The sequence below is a fragment of the Crocodylus siamensis genome, chromosome 7, assembly GCF_052110815.1.
Source record: "Crocodylus siamensis isolate JL-2025a chromosome 7, ASM5211081v1, whole genome shotgun sequence".
In the NCBI taxonomy this organism is placed as follows: Eukaryota; Metazoa; Chordata; order Crocodylia; family Crocodylidae; genus Crocodylus; species Crocodylus siamensis.
The window spans coordinates 30872872-30885403 of NC_143401.1; the positions used below are offsets into that span (position 1 = coordinate 30872872).

The following is a 12532-nucleotide window of genomic DNA, read 5'->3' on the forward strand; positions in this document are numbered from 1 at the left end:
CGGCATATTTTGTTATCCGGCGTCCCCCATTCCCAGCTTGTTTAAGCCTTCCAAAGCAGACTGGAGCTTCTGAAGCACTTCGGAAAAGCTTTGGATGTTTTGGACGCTGAAAGTGCAAGTTAGAAGAGGGATGGGAAATGGGGAAAAGACAGACACATGTAGGGGCCAGTGAGAAAGATTTCTCTCTGGTAGCCTTTCCAATGACAGTGTCTGGGGTGAGGGACCTAGAAACAGCATAAAAGCCTCTTTTTTGGAAGCATGGTGTGCCTTTTGCTAGCTTGTTCCCTCTCAGGAACTGCGTGAGAAAGGTACCCTAGCAGACTCAAGCATCTCAGCTTGGTTACTTTACTCAGTAGTTGAACTTGCCTGCTCCTTTTTGTTGTTAGAAAGGACTGAGTAGGATTTAGCTTAGCTTAGCTTAGCATCTCTTAATACTATTCAATTTATAGTTGCTTCCCCCCCCCCGCAAACTTAGAAAAAAGAAAGCTGTTCTCCCTGCCACCATGATCCATCACTGTGCAGGGAGGCACACAGATTGCATACACGCACACACACAATATAAAGAAGAAAAATCAGATATTCATAGGAGAAGACAGACCACGCAATTTTTACATAGCTCTTAACACTGAAGCAAACAATCAAAGAGGAGTCCAGTGCACGCACGGAACAGAGGGAATAAAACACACAATACAAAAGGATTGACACACACACCACAGACCTTTTGCAGCATAGGAAAAATCCAATATGAAGCCTGCTGGAAAGGCAGGTGCCAGGTCTTCTGGCAGGGGATGGAGATGGGATAGGAGAGCTAGAGCTGCAAGCCTCCCCCGCCCAAACAAGATGCATTCTCTTCCCCAGCAGCCATGACATCAGTGCTGCCAGTGGAAGCAAGGAGGTGGGAGCAGTGTCTGCACTTGATGTCTCTGCACCATCTCCCCTCAGTCCAGAAGTAAGCACCGGCAGTAGAATCACTGTCTCCTCCATCCCAATGTCATCTCTGTGTGAGCCTCCCACTGCCAGAGGAGGAACTGAAGCTGAAACCAGGGATGCTGAGTGCGCTGGCTCAAGCAATTCTGGGGACGGAGGGGGAAATAGAGTTCGTGCTCCACAACCCTCAAATTTCCCCTAGACCCAGGTCTCCTCCAGAAAGCAGCACCTCAGAGGAGGTTGAGACTGTGGAGGCAAGTGGCTCAGCTAAGGCAGCTCCTCCTGCTGTTGAATCTTAGCCTGCTGAGTGGGATAAGGCAGGATCCTCACCCTCAAAGAAGCGGGGGAGTAGTGTAGTGTGGGATATTTTGAGCCGGCAGATGATTCAAGGTTTGTCATCTCCCAGCATTGTCAAAGGCACATGAGCCATGGCAAGGATGAGACACTTTTCCACCAAGACAATGTTGCTGTATCCGAGGAGGCAGCACCTCCATGCCCTTCTTTCAGCTCAGCCTGGCACCGGTGCAAGTGTCCCAAAAGGGAAGTCCCCCGCTCGCTCCAAAGCCCCCTTCCCCCCAAAGCAGAGGCAGGCCACCCTGGACCAGTAAGGGAAAGGTGGACAGAAAGGGGGGTGCATTCCCAAGGCGAGCGAGATCACCCAGAGCATTGGAGAGATGCTTGCTCTGGATAGCCAGCCCTTCTCCCTAGTTGCCAACTTTGTTGGCAACTTTGTCTGCGATGCCAACTTTGTTGGCATCCACTGCATGGCACACAGCCTACACCTAATAGTGAGGGACACCTTGGAGGGGAACAGGGCTGCCAGTAACGGCGCCACCACCAGTACTGCTATAAGCCAGCTGATTTCAAAATGCAGGAAGGTGGTGAGCTACATCCACCACAGCAGCAAGGGGGGCAAGAAGCTGCAGGAGAAGCAAACAGAGCTGAACATCCCACAGCACAGAATCATGCAGGATGTGGAGACTCGGTGGAACTCCACAGACCTGATGCTTGAAAGGTTGGTGAAGCAACAGAAAGCCATGCATGGGATGGCCTTGCTTGAGAAGACTGGAATCAGCAGACCCCCAAACAGAGCTGAGTAGGGTACCATCTCCCAGATCTTGGTGGCCCTAAAGCCCTTCCTCGAGGCCACTTAGCGCTGGTTATGCCCTCCTCAGCCAGGTGATCCCCCTAGTGAGGGGGCTGGAGATCCAAATGGAGAAGTTCCAGGGGATTAATGTTCCTGGCTGGGGCAGCCCGCTGCCACCAGACGTGCAGGCACTGGCGAGGCGGCTGAAGGAGGGCATCAGATGGCTGGATCCCTTGCAGTCCAGTATGGTCCGCATAATGGTGGGCATGTGCGAACTGAGGGTTAAGGTAAGCATGTGCAGTGGCAGCCCCAAAACCCTTGATCACTGGAAACAGGTGCTGGTGAGCAAAGTTAGGGAGACCAAAGTACAGAGGCGAGGGGATGTGGAAGAGGGGGATCCACTTTCCCGTGCCAGCACTCCCAGCACCAGCCAGTCTCCTCCACACCAGCCACTGCCAATGTGGGCCATGGGCATGGCTTCAATGCTGGGGTCCAAACACCAGGTAGTGCCGAGGCTTCAGTGGCTACCTATCTCGCTGAGGATGTGAAGCCACTAGACTGCAAACTCTTGACCTACTGGGCAAACGGCAGCCAGATGTAGCAGGATTTGGCCACTGGCAACACCTGTCCTGTCCACCAACCAGTGTTCCAAGCAAGAGGGTATTCAGCATTGCTGGGGATGTTGTGACACCCAACCACTCCTGCTTGGATCCTGGTTTGGTAGAGCTGCTGGTGTTCCTAAAGGTGAACATTAGACTGCTGGGGTTCCCCAAGCTCCACCTGCAGACAGACTGAGTGCCACCCTCCTCACTCTGTCTACACCAATTTCCTTTTTTGAGTTTTTTAAAAGCTGAGTAATGCCCTGCTCTCAGCTGAAGGGGGCTCTAACTGCATCACTAGCCAGCAGAGGAAAAACATGTCCCTGCTGAGCTCATTCCCCTGCCAGGACGAACTTAGAGGTATGGGACTGGGGCTAGGGGGAAGAAGGCGGCCCCAGGTCTTGTGCATGACCACTAAAACTGCACCCTGCCAGGGTAGAGGCCTGGTGGGTCTACTGATGGCGTAGCAGCCCTGTAAATGCCAGGACCAACGATCCCATGGTGAAAGGCAGGTAGGAGGCACCGTAACCCCCAGCTATTGCAGGCACTCAAAGTCCTGGCTGGGGAACACCCAGACCTGTCACATCTTTGACAGCCCTGATGCTTGCTGGTCACAGTGCAGTTGTGAGGCTCCTGGTGAACTCAGCTTAGCTGCCCAGGATGCCGGCTATAGGACTGAAAACCCCTTTGTCAGGCTGAGGAAGTACCTGCCGTTGGTCCGGGATGGAAGGAATAGTAAAGAAGCCAGAGGCTGGTCTGGCCACTCTGAAAAGTGGTTTGCCTTGTACTTTGTTGCCTCTTAGGATCAGGCCTGAGAAACTGGAGGCAGAGTGGTTTTTTGGTGAGGAATGTGCCCCCACAGGTAGTTGGGTTTTGTTTTCTTTGATAGAGTCTGGTGTGCAGTTTGTGGGGTACTGGAGATAGTTGGCAGGTTTTGTGTTTTGAGCTGTAGGAAGTTGGCTTCAGTTCTGGTGATGAGGTTAGGTGCTTGTTTGAATGTACAAACCACTTTTCAGAGCCAGAACTATGAACTGCACTTCATCAGCCTCCTAGGTAGTAGGTACAGAAACTCATGGACTCAATTTACACAGTGGAGTTCTGGCACACTGCAACCTGACGAACATCTGACACCCCAGGCACCTCTGCGCTTTTACCTGCACTGCTACATCCCCCTTTCCCTCCTACCCCGCCCCCCAGCCTGTACCTCACCCCCTGACACCGCCATTTCCATTTTCACTGACTGGCTTTCTTGCCTGCATTGCAGGCCAGGCCAGCCTCTGGCTTCTTTACTAATAATTCAATCCAGGACCAACTGCAGGTACTTCCTCAGCCTCACAAAGGGTGTTTCAATCCTAAAGCTTCCAAAGATACATTTTTTTAAGTACTCCTTTATTTTTTCATAATACACATATAGACAAAAAAAACAAGATAAGCCATCACACACCATGAGTAACATCGTATCTCCAATACAACACTGTGACAGTTCCATTTGGAAGGGCGTACCTTAACACACACATAGCGTCACCCACCCATAAGTTTTGCCTGTCAGCAGCCAGAGGTGCAGGGCCCCAGAAGACAGACTCCCCCAGTGAAACACACATACAGCTGGCAGGCTTTGTGGCCTCAGCAGGGGCCACCACCCCTGCAGTTTTCAGCCCACTGTGCCTTAACACACACAGGGTCATCCATCTCATGAGTTTTGCCTGTCAGCATTTTGAGGTGTAGTTCCCCCCAAACCACTGCACCCATCTTCTTGAAAGTTGGCATGCTTCATGGCCTCAGCAGGCACCACCACCCCTGAAGTTTTCACCCCCCTGTGGTGTAACACATATATGTGACATGAGTTTTGCTTTCAGTAATTTGGGGTGCAGTTCCCCCCAAACCCCTTCACCTACCTTCTTGAAACCTGGCAGGCTTCATGCTCTCAGCAGAGGCTACCACCCCTGCAGTTTCACCCAAATCAGAGACAATACAAGGACTTTACAGATATTTCACTGATCCCCACCATTATACCCTATGGCCAGATCTCCAAGGTGGCTCTGAAGCTTCGGAGCTGCTTCAGCTGGATTGAAGTGGCAAACCGATCAGGAGCTCCAGATCAGATCACTGACATCTGAAGCGGCCAGATCCGAAACTGGAGCAAATACCTGCCTACTCACACAGGCCTATTAAATAGGTAAAATACACAGTTCACAGTCCTTCTAAGAGTTGATTCTGGGGTGGGTGAGGCAGCAAAGCAAAGATGAATTAGACAAAACTTACACATGGGTTAAAACGAGCTCTAAAAAGGGACCGTGACATCTGAAAATGGGTAGCTGCTTAGGGAAAAAATTAAAGATACAGCTTATAAAGGATGCACATCACTTCTCCAAACTGCGCAGAATGTTCAAGATCCTATAATCGCATACTGTTATTCCATTTAAGCAGCTTGGTCATTGGACTTAAATTTTACTAATAATGGACAACAATAGTAAAGCAACATTAACAACATCCCACTATTAAATTAGATATGCTTCAAGTACTAAGTGACTTTAAGGAAACTTTTTTAAAATCAATGAAAAGTTAAAACAAGCTTTTAGGGAGCATATTAACACAAAAGAAATAACATTTGCATGCAAGTCAACAGCAATTAAGTATGAAGATGATTTCTGAGCACAAGCTACATCATTTTCTCTATAAAATATTTATTTTTCACATAGACAATCAAAATAAGCCTTGGAAACACAAAAGTTAAGGTGTCAAAAATTTACTCCTCTAAAACTGAGTTTTTTCAAAGCCACACTACTTGTCTATTCAGAAGACCAACTACAATTACATCTAACAAACTGAGTGCAGTCTTATACGCTCCTACAGAGATGCAACACAAACTGATCACATGAATAACATTTTCCTGCCCTGTCTAGTCCTTATGCAAGGAGTCTGACTGAAAGGAGTAACATAAGAACATAAGAACTGTTGTAAGAATACAAAGTACAGGAATGAGTCTTTGCCTAGTATTAATTGTTAGAAATATTCCTATAAAAAAGGCACTAAGGAAAAAATGTGCAAGTATATATATAAAAAACACATAGCAAAGGCACTCTGGATAATTATTCATGGATTCTATGTATCTACTGTATTTTGTGCTTTTAGTGCAGCATAACACAAACTGCAAGATTTAGTGAAGCCCATGTCAGGGGGGACAGTAGCTGATAGGTTCTACAATCCTTAAACACAGCAACCTGCTGACAATGCACTTTGGATAGCCAAGCGTGCAACAAAGGCCTGTTGTTCTCAACTAGCACCAGCATAGTGGCTCAACCAGTTGGCCCAGTACTGTATGCTGGTCTATGTTACCACAAAGACTCACTGTGACCTTAGCAGACAATTAGTATGTTGGTGTAGAATTACAAAGTTCTAACAGATTAATTTAAGTGCTGCAATGCAACTAGGCTTTGGTCTTCCAAAAAGCACACAATTTATTTCTGCATAAAACAAAATTCAGGAAAAAGTCAGGATAGCTAAACTACCATTGTACATCCACAAAATACACCTACTAAAGAAAGTGATTCTGTCTTCTACAGTAACCAAAATTTAACAAGAAATTCTTGTTAGGGAAAAGTGGGACTGTGGGGATGGGAGAAAGAAAAAGACCCTTGGGAGTCAAAGCTGCTAGAGACAGGGTTAAATGCGTTTTCCTTAAGATCCGAAGCAAATAAAAAGGGCAAAGGATGCAGAAGAAACTTGGGAAGGGTAAAAATTAACAACGAAAGCTCTGCCACAGGAACAAAAAGGAAGAGATGAAAAAAGGTAAAATCTTATAAGAGAGCCTTTGAAAGTGTCAAACTACCACCTCATTGTGGCATAAACCAATGAATACTTTCCTTCTTTCAACATCAGAAACCAAAAGCTTTTCAAGGATCTTGATACCATCTACTCGACCACCTACCCTAAAGCAGCAATTCTCCCCAAGTAATATACCATCTTTAAAAAGCATTAAGAGATACCAAATCCTGCCTCAAAAATATTGCACTTAAATAATACACTTGCTTTCCCCTTTCAGCAAGTCATTTTCTAAGATACTTTTGGAAGCAATGCTCAAGGAATGAGGAAACATGAAGGAAATAGATTAGTACCAAATTTTTTTTTAAAAATCTTACGGTTTTTTATTGAAAAAGAGAAAAAAAATTCCCATTTAGTAGGCATGTAGGGGGGAGAAGACCTCATACGGTGCATCTACATGCGCTATTAAAGTGACATGATGAACTCCAGCACTGTTCATGGTGGAGTCAACTGCTCCCAGGCACAGCATCTACACAGCACTTGGAGCCGGAGTAGAGCTGCCCTGGGCTAGCAGAGGGAATTTTAGCATATTCGTGCCCCACCAGCCCCATCACTGTCTACACGTGTTTGATCATATGCAAGTACTCCACATTAGGATAGTATACTGTCCTTAGTTAATTAAATTTACTGCACCCTAATACTGGCACACTTTACTGTGGAGCTAATTAGTGTACTCCACAGTAAAGCACACCTGAAGAAGCACCCATAGATTCCCTAGGTTTTTAGAAAGCTGCTGATATCACGCAGTGAGTTACCATATTTCCAGATCCAAAAAAGAGGACACCTGTCACGTGCCAGTGGAAGGCAGGGGAAATATGACCGGGGGGGGGGAGAGGGGGGCAGAACAACAGTGACATGCCAGTACCTTGCCCCTGCCCATTCTGTTGCCCCTCACTGACAAGCCACAGCCTCCAGCAGCCCTGCTGTCCCTCACCCCGACCCCACTTACCCCAGCCCTGCCAGTGCCCTTCCCAAACTGCAGTACCCTGCCCCGCCTGGGCCATGATGGTGCCTCTCCCCCGTCCCCCAGTCCCTGCTGGTGCCCCTCACTCCAGACCCACAGCCCCGGCACTGCCAGTGACCTGCACACTCCAACCCAGTCCCCTGTCCCCACCCCGGTGCCCCTCACCCAAGCCACAGCCCCCTATCCCTGCCAGTGTCCCTCACTTCTGACCCACAGCCCCCTGCCCCACCAGAGGGGCCCCAGGATCCCCCATCCTGACCAGGCTAGAGCACGGTGGTTCCAATTCATGCAAGTGTTGGCAAAATGTGTCCAGCCCCAGCACGTGCCGTTCCAGGCTGCCTGGCCACAGCACTTCTCCCCCTCCTTGCCCCCCACCCCCAGCTTCTTACAGCCACTCAGCCCCTGCACTGCTGGCCTGGCCACAGAGTTCCCTGCTGCCCTCAAAGGCCCCCCCCATCCATTTACCCCACTGGAGAAAAGCCAGCCCTGCCCCCCATGCCCTGTTGCAGCTCCAGCCCCCGCCCACTCTGCCCTGACCAACTGTCCAGATTTCTCCTTTGCTCTGGAGGTGGGAGCAGGGGGAGGCAACTGGGGGCAGCAGGGAGCACGACATGTGTCTGCTTGTGCCTCCGCAGCTACAGGCAGGTACATCTGTGCCCCCTGCTGCCTCCAATCACCCTCCCAGCGGAGCAAAGGAAATACCTAGACATTTGGTCAGATTTTAAAAAATTTGCCTGGACAGAGATCAGAGGGCTCAAAAAAAGGACATGTCTGGGAAAATCCAGACGTATAGTAACCCCCAGAAATGTAATGAGAGTTAGATGTACTAACTCAGCATTCACACAGTTCAAGCATCTTGACTGGCAAATTTCAGAACATGGGAACTGCCTTCATGAAATAAATTAACTATTCATCCAATTTCATACAAACAAGTACCTTGCCTCTTTCTTTGGCTTTTTTTTTTTTTTTTAAATACAAAAGATGTTAAGTACCTGATACAAAAAGATAAGAGGAGAGTAAAGATGTTAATTTAATTCTGCCTAAAGTAACTGGGAAAGGCTGTTCTTATGTAATATACCTCTCTTTATCATCTTAAAAGTTCCAGATTTGTGCCATAAAAAGAAACTACATGATAAAGGTCTGCATGGTCTACACCAGAAGTATAAAAGATATTTTGCTATTATATAAACACATTAGGAAAGAACAAAATGATCCAACATTTTCATATTTTCCTCTGCCTTGTTAGAGTTAGAGTAGCTTTTAACCACATAGCATTTACAACTAATGATTTCTGTCAATTAGATCATAACAAAATTCTTCTCCCAAGCTATGTTCCCAACTATTAGGTTCCAAGTAAAATGACAGTTCCAAAAATTATACAGAAATCACATTTTATGACAAAAGCCAATCAAAAATTTAAAAATTAATGAATACACTGATATATAAATATATTTTTCTTGTTTTCAATAGTTTACATAAATATAAGTGATGGTACCGCTATTTCTTTATACTGCTAATAACTGGTACTTATATTTAATTGTACAGTCAAGTTTCTTATATTGAAATAAATTTCTCTCTCTCATTTCCACTGAATAACATTAAAAAAAAAAAAATCTACAAACAAAAATGCTTCAGGACAATGCCAGTTTTAAATACATGAAATAAGTCACATTAAAAGTTCTTTCCTTAAGAGTTCAAGTAGGTTGTCTGCTTTTCATTAACTGAATTTCATGAAGTACAGAGAAATGAAAAATCAAGTTGATTAGAGAATAGGAAAGATAGAAACAATTAACATATTAGAACCCATACCTTCATATCAATACATACAACAAATAGATATTACCTGTCCTTTAAAAAAAATTTAAAAGAAAAGAAGGAGCCAAGATACAGATAATACTTAATCATGTAAAATAATGCAGTCACATGATTTTATTTCTATCCCATTTTAATAGCTCATAACTGTAACTCTACTTTTTAACAATTTTGTACACAATGCACTTACATGGAGTGAATATGTGCATTATTTCTTTAACTGCACAATACAATGCCAACCCCAAATTCCTAACTATTTCTTGCAGTGTTACAAATATTGGTTACCAGGGTGAACAAAAAAAAAAAACAAACCCCAACAAAAAACATATTTTTACTCAGATTTTTTTAAGATGCTTTTGAAAACAAACAAACATACAAAAAGATATGTTTTTATTAAGCTACGTTAAAGCTCAAAGATATCATCATGTTATAGGGAGTATATCATTAGAAATTATAATATTTGAGGCAATATATTCATGTAACTTTTTTAGAAGTTTTATAAATAGGTCACAACAGGCCATGGATTATATCACCCGCCCAATCATATGCAATTCCCAGAGGCTCCTTTAGATTAGCAAAGATTAAATAAAACCACTCTACCCAATGGGACTCAGTCTAGAAGATCCCATTAAGCAGCTCTGTGATGCTTAGTTTCAGGTCTCAAACTGTGAATTTGTCTCTCCAGAGTTCATAAGCAGACAAGGTTCTTTGGGTAGATGTAATATTTTTTATTAGATCAACTAAATAGTTGGAAAAAATTGTTCTTTACAGGCTTTCAGACAAACACCCTTCTTCAGGCACAGGGAGAGTTTGTCATCTCCAGAGATAACATCCCTGTTCACAGCAGTATATGGAGATGAGTGGGTAATCAGGTCTGTTATCTCTCATCAGCTCTATTCTCTCTGCAGATTTGTATTCAGTCAAGCCCCTGCCTTTCTCTAAAAGTGTAAAGTTTCAATAAGTTAAATGAATAAAAAAATATCAGAAAAGAAAGCACTTTTCATGGAAAACAATGATTAAATCAAGGCTTCCTGACCAGTAATTTAAATTGGTTTGATTTAAATCAAATCCAGCCTACTGGTTGCTAACCAATCAGTACGTCCATAACGTGCATAACATTGCATAGCATGTTTCAGCCTCACCATCTACTTGGTAATTCAGCTGTACTCCCGTTAATTACATACTAACTTTAACTATTAACTACACTAGAAACAGTAAAAGGAAAGCAGACGTCAAAGGGCTGTTACTGCTATTTTAATTTAGAAATGATGATAATAGTTGGTTCTCCCTTCCTTGCTTTCAAAAATTTCCCAAACTCTTAGATGCCTTAGGCAGAATGCAGAGCAGGGTAGCACCTTACAAACTCAATTCAGAGGCATAAATTTTAGTTGGCTACAGCCTACTTCATCAGATGCTACGAACAGGCTTCTGCCTAACTTTAGACTAACAAAGCTAACTACTGCTCTCTATCAGAACCCTTGAAAATAAGGGGACCTAGCCCCCAACAATATAGAACTAATAGTGCAGTAAAACAGTGATGTTCAGCCTTTTCGGCTGGCTGGCCAAATAGTCTGGGTACTTCCTATCTGTAGGCTGCATCCAGCTGGTGGCCCTGATCCAACATGGGGCAGTTTGTGGCAGGGCCCACATCTGTCATACAGAGGGAGCCAGGGAAGGGGCATCCTGGCCCCATGTGAGGGAGGCAGGTGTCATGGCCCAACCCCACAAGGGGAAGGAGGAAGGTGTGTGGCCCAGCCCCATAATGGGGGGGAACAGGGGTTGCCAGCCCCAATCTGGCCCAGAGGGAGGGGTGTGGGGCCCCACCTAGCCCCAACTTGCTGTGCTGGACTTGGGGTGTGGGAATTGGCAGCAGGGAAGGGTGGTCACATTTACTGTCACCACTCCCCTTCTACCAAATTTCCTGATCTGTGGAAAGTCCTGCTGGCTGGCTACCCATGGCTCTGCAGACTGCATTTGTCCACGGGCCAGAGATTGAGCACTTCTGAAGTAAAGAGTCTAAGTACACAGGACTCTCAGCACATTATTTACATTAAGCCTTGTGCATATTTTGGGTAAGAATACAGTTTTCAGGCCCAAGGCTATGCCCTTAAATGGACATGTTTAAATCAGCAGGTCCAGATGCTCTCCACCCTAGGGCGCTGAGGCAGGAGTGATCAAGGGGCCCCGGCACAGCTTTACGAGCACTTGTGGTGCTCTGGCCAGGTGACAGACAACTGGAAGAGGGCCAATGTGGTCCCCATTTTCAAAAAGGGGAGGAGGGAGGACCTGGGCAACTATAAGCCCATTAGTCGTACTTTTATCCTGGGGAAGCTCTTTAAGAAGATTATCTAGGAGCACATCTGGGAAGGACCAGCAGAGGGGACAATGCTCAGGGGCAACCCGCATTGGTTCATTGGGGCAGGTCCTGTCAGACCAACCTGACTGCCTTCTACGATCAAGTCACAAAAATCACTGGATGCAGGTGTCACAGTAGATGTAGTCTTTCTGGACTTTAGGAAAGTCTTTGACACCATCTCCCACCCATTCTCATAAAAAAGCTAGGTGACTGTGGCACTGATGCCTACACAGTCAGATGGGTCACAAATTGGGTGAGGGGCCACACCCAGAAAGGTGTGGTGGACGGCTCATTTTCGACCTGGAATATGGGCAGTGGGGTCCCCCAGGGCTTGGTCCTTGGGCCCGTGCTGTTTAATCTCTTTATTAGCGACTTGGACGAAGGGGTGAAAAGCACCCTGTTCAAATTCACTGATAACACCAAGATCTGGGGTAAGGTGGGCACGCTAGAAGGGAGGGACAGGATACAGCTGGACCTGGACAGGTTACAGGGGTGGGCGAATAGGCTAGTATTCAATGCTGACAAGTGTAGGGTGCTGCACTTGGACAGTAAGAACCAGCAGCATGCCTATAGGCTGGGGAACTCTCTTCTTGGAAGCACGGTGGCAGAAAGAGACCTTGGAGTCATTACCAATTCCAAAATGAACATGGGCCACCAATGAGAGGACGCTGGCAGTAAAGCCAACTGCACCTTGTCATGTATCCACAGATGCATCACAAGCAGGGCCAAGGAGGTGAACCTCCCCCTCTATGCAACACTGGTCAGGCCACAGTTGGAGTACTACGCCCAGTTCTGGGTGCCACACTTTAGGAAAGATGTGGCCAGCATCGAGAGGGGAGAGAAGGGGGCCATCCGTATTATCAGGAGACAGCAGGGTAGGCCCCACAAGAGGCTATGGGACCTGAACCTGTTCAGCCTTTACAAGAGAAGGCTTAGAGGGGACCTGGTGGCCATCTACAAACTTA

General features: G+C 46.1%; 1 protein-coding gene across 2 annotated transcripts in view; it reads right to left on the minus strand.

The window, feature by feature from the left end:
* Positions 1-12532, minus strand: part of DLG5 (discs large MAGUK scaffold protein 5) — a 194605-nt gene that overhangs the window by 157151 nt on the left and 24922 nt on the right. The window lies entirely within an intron of this gene.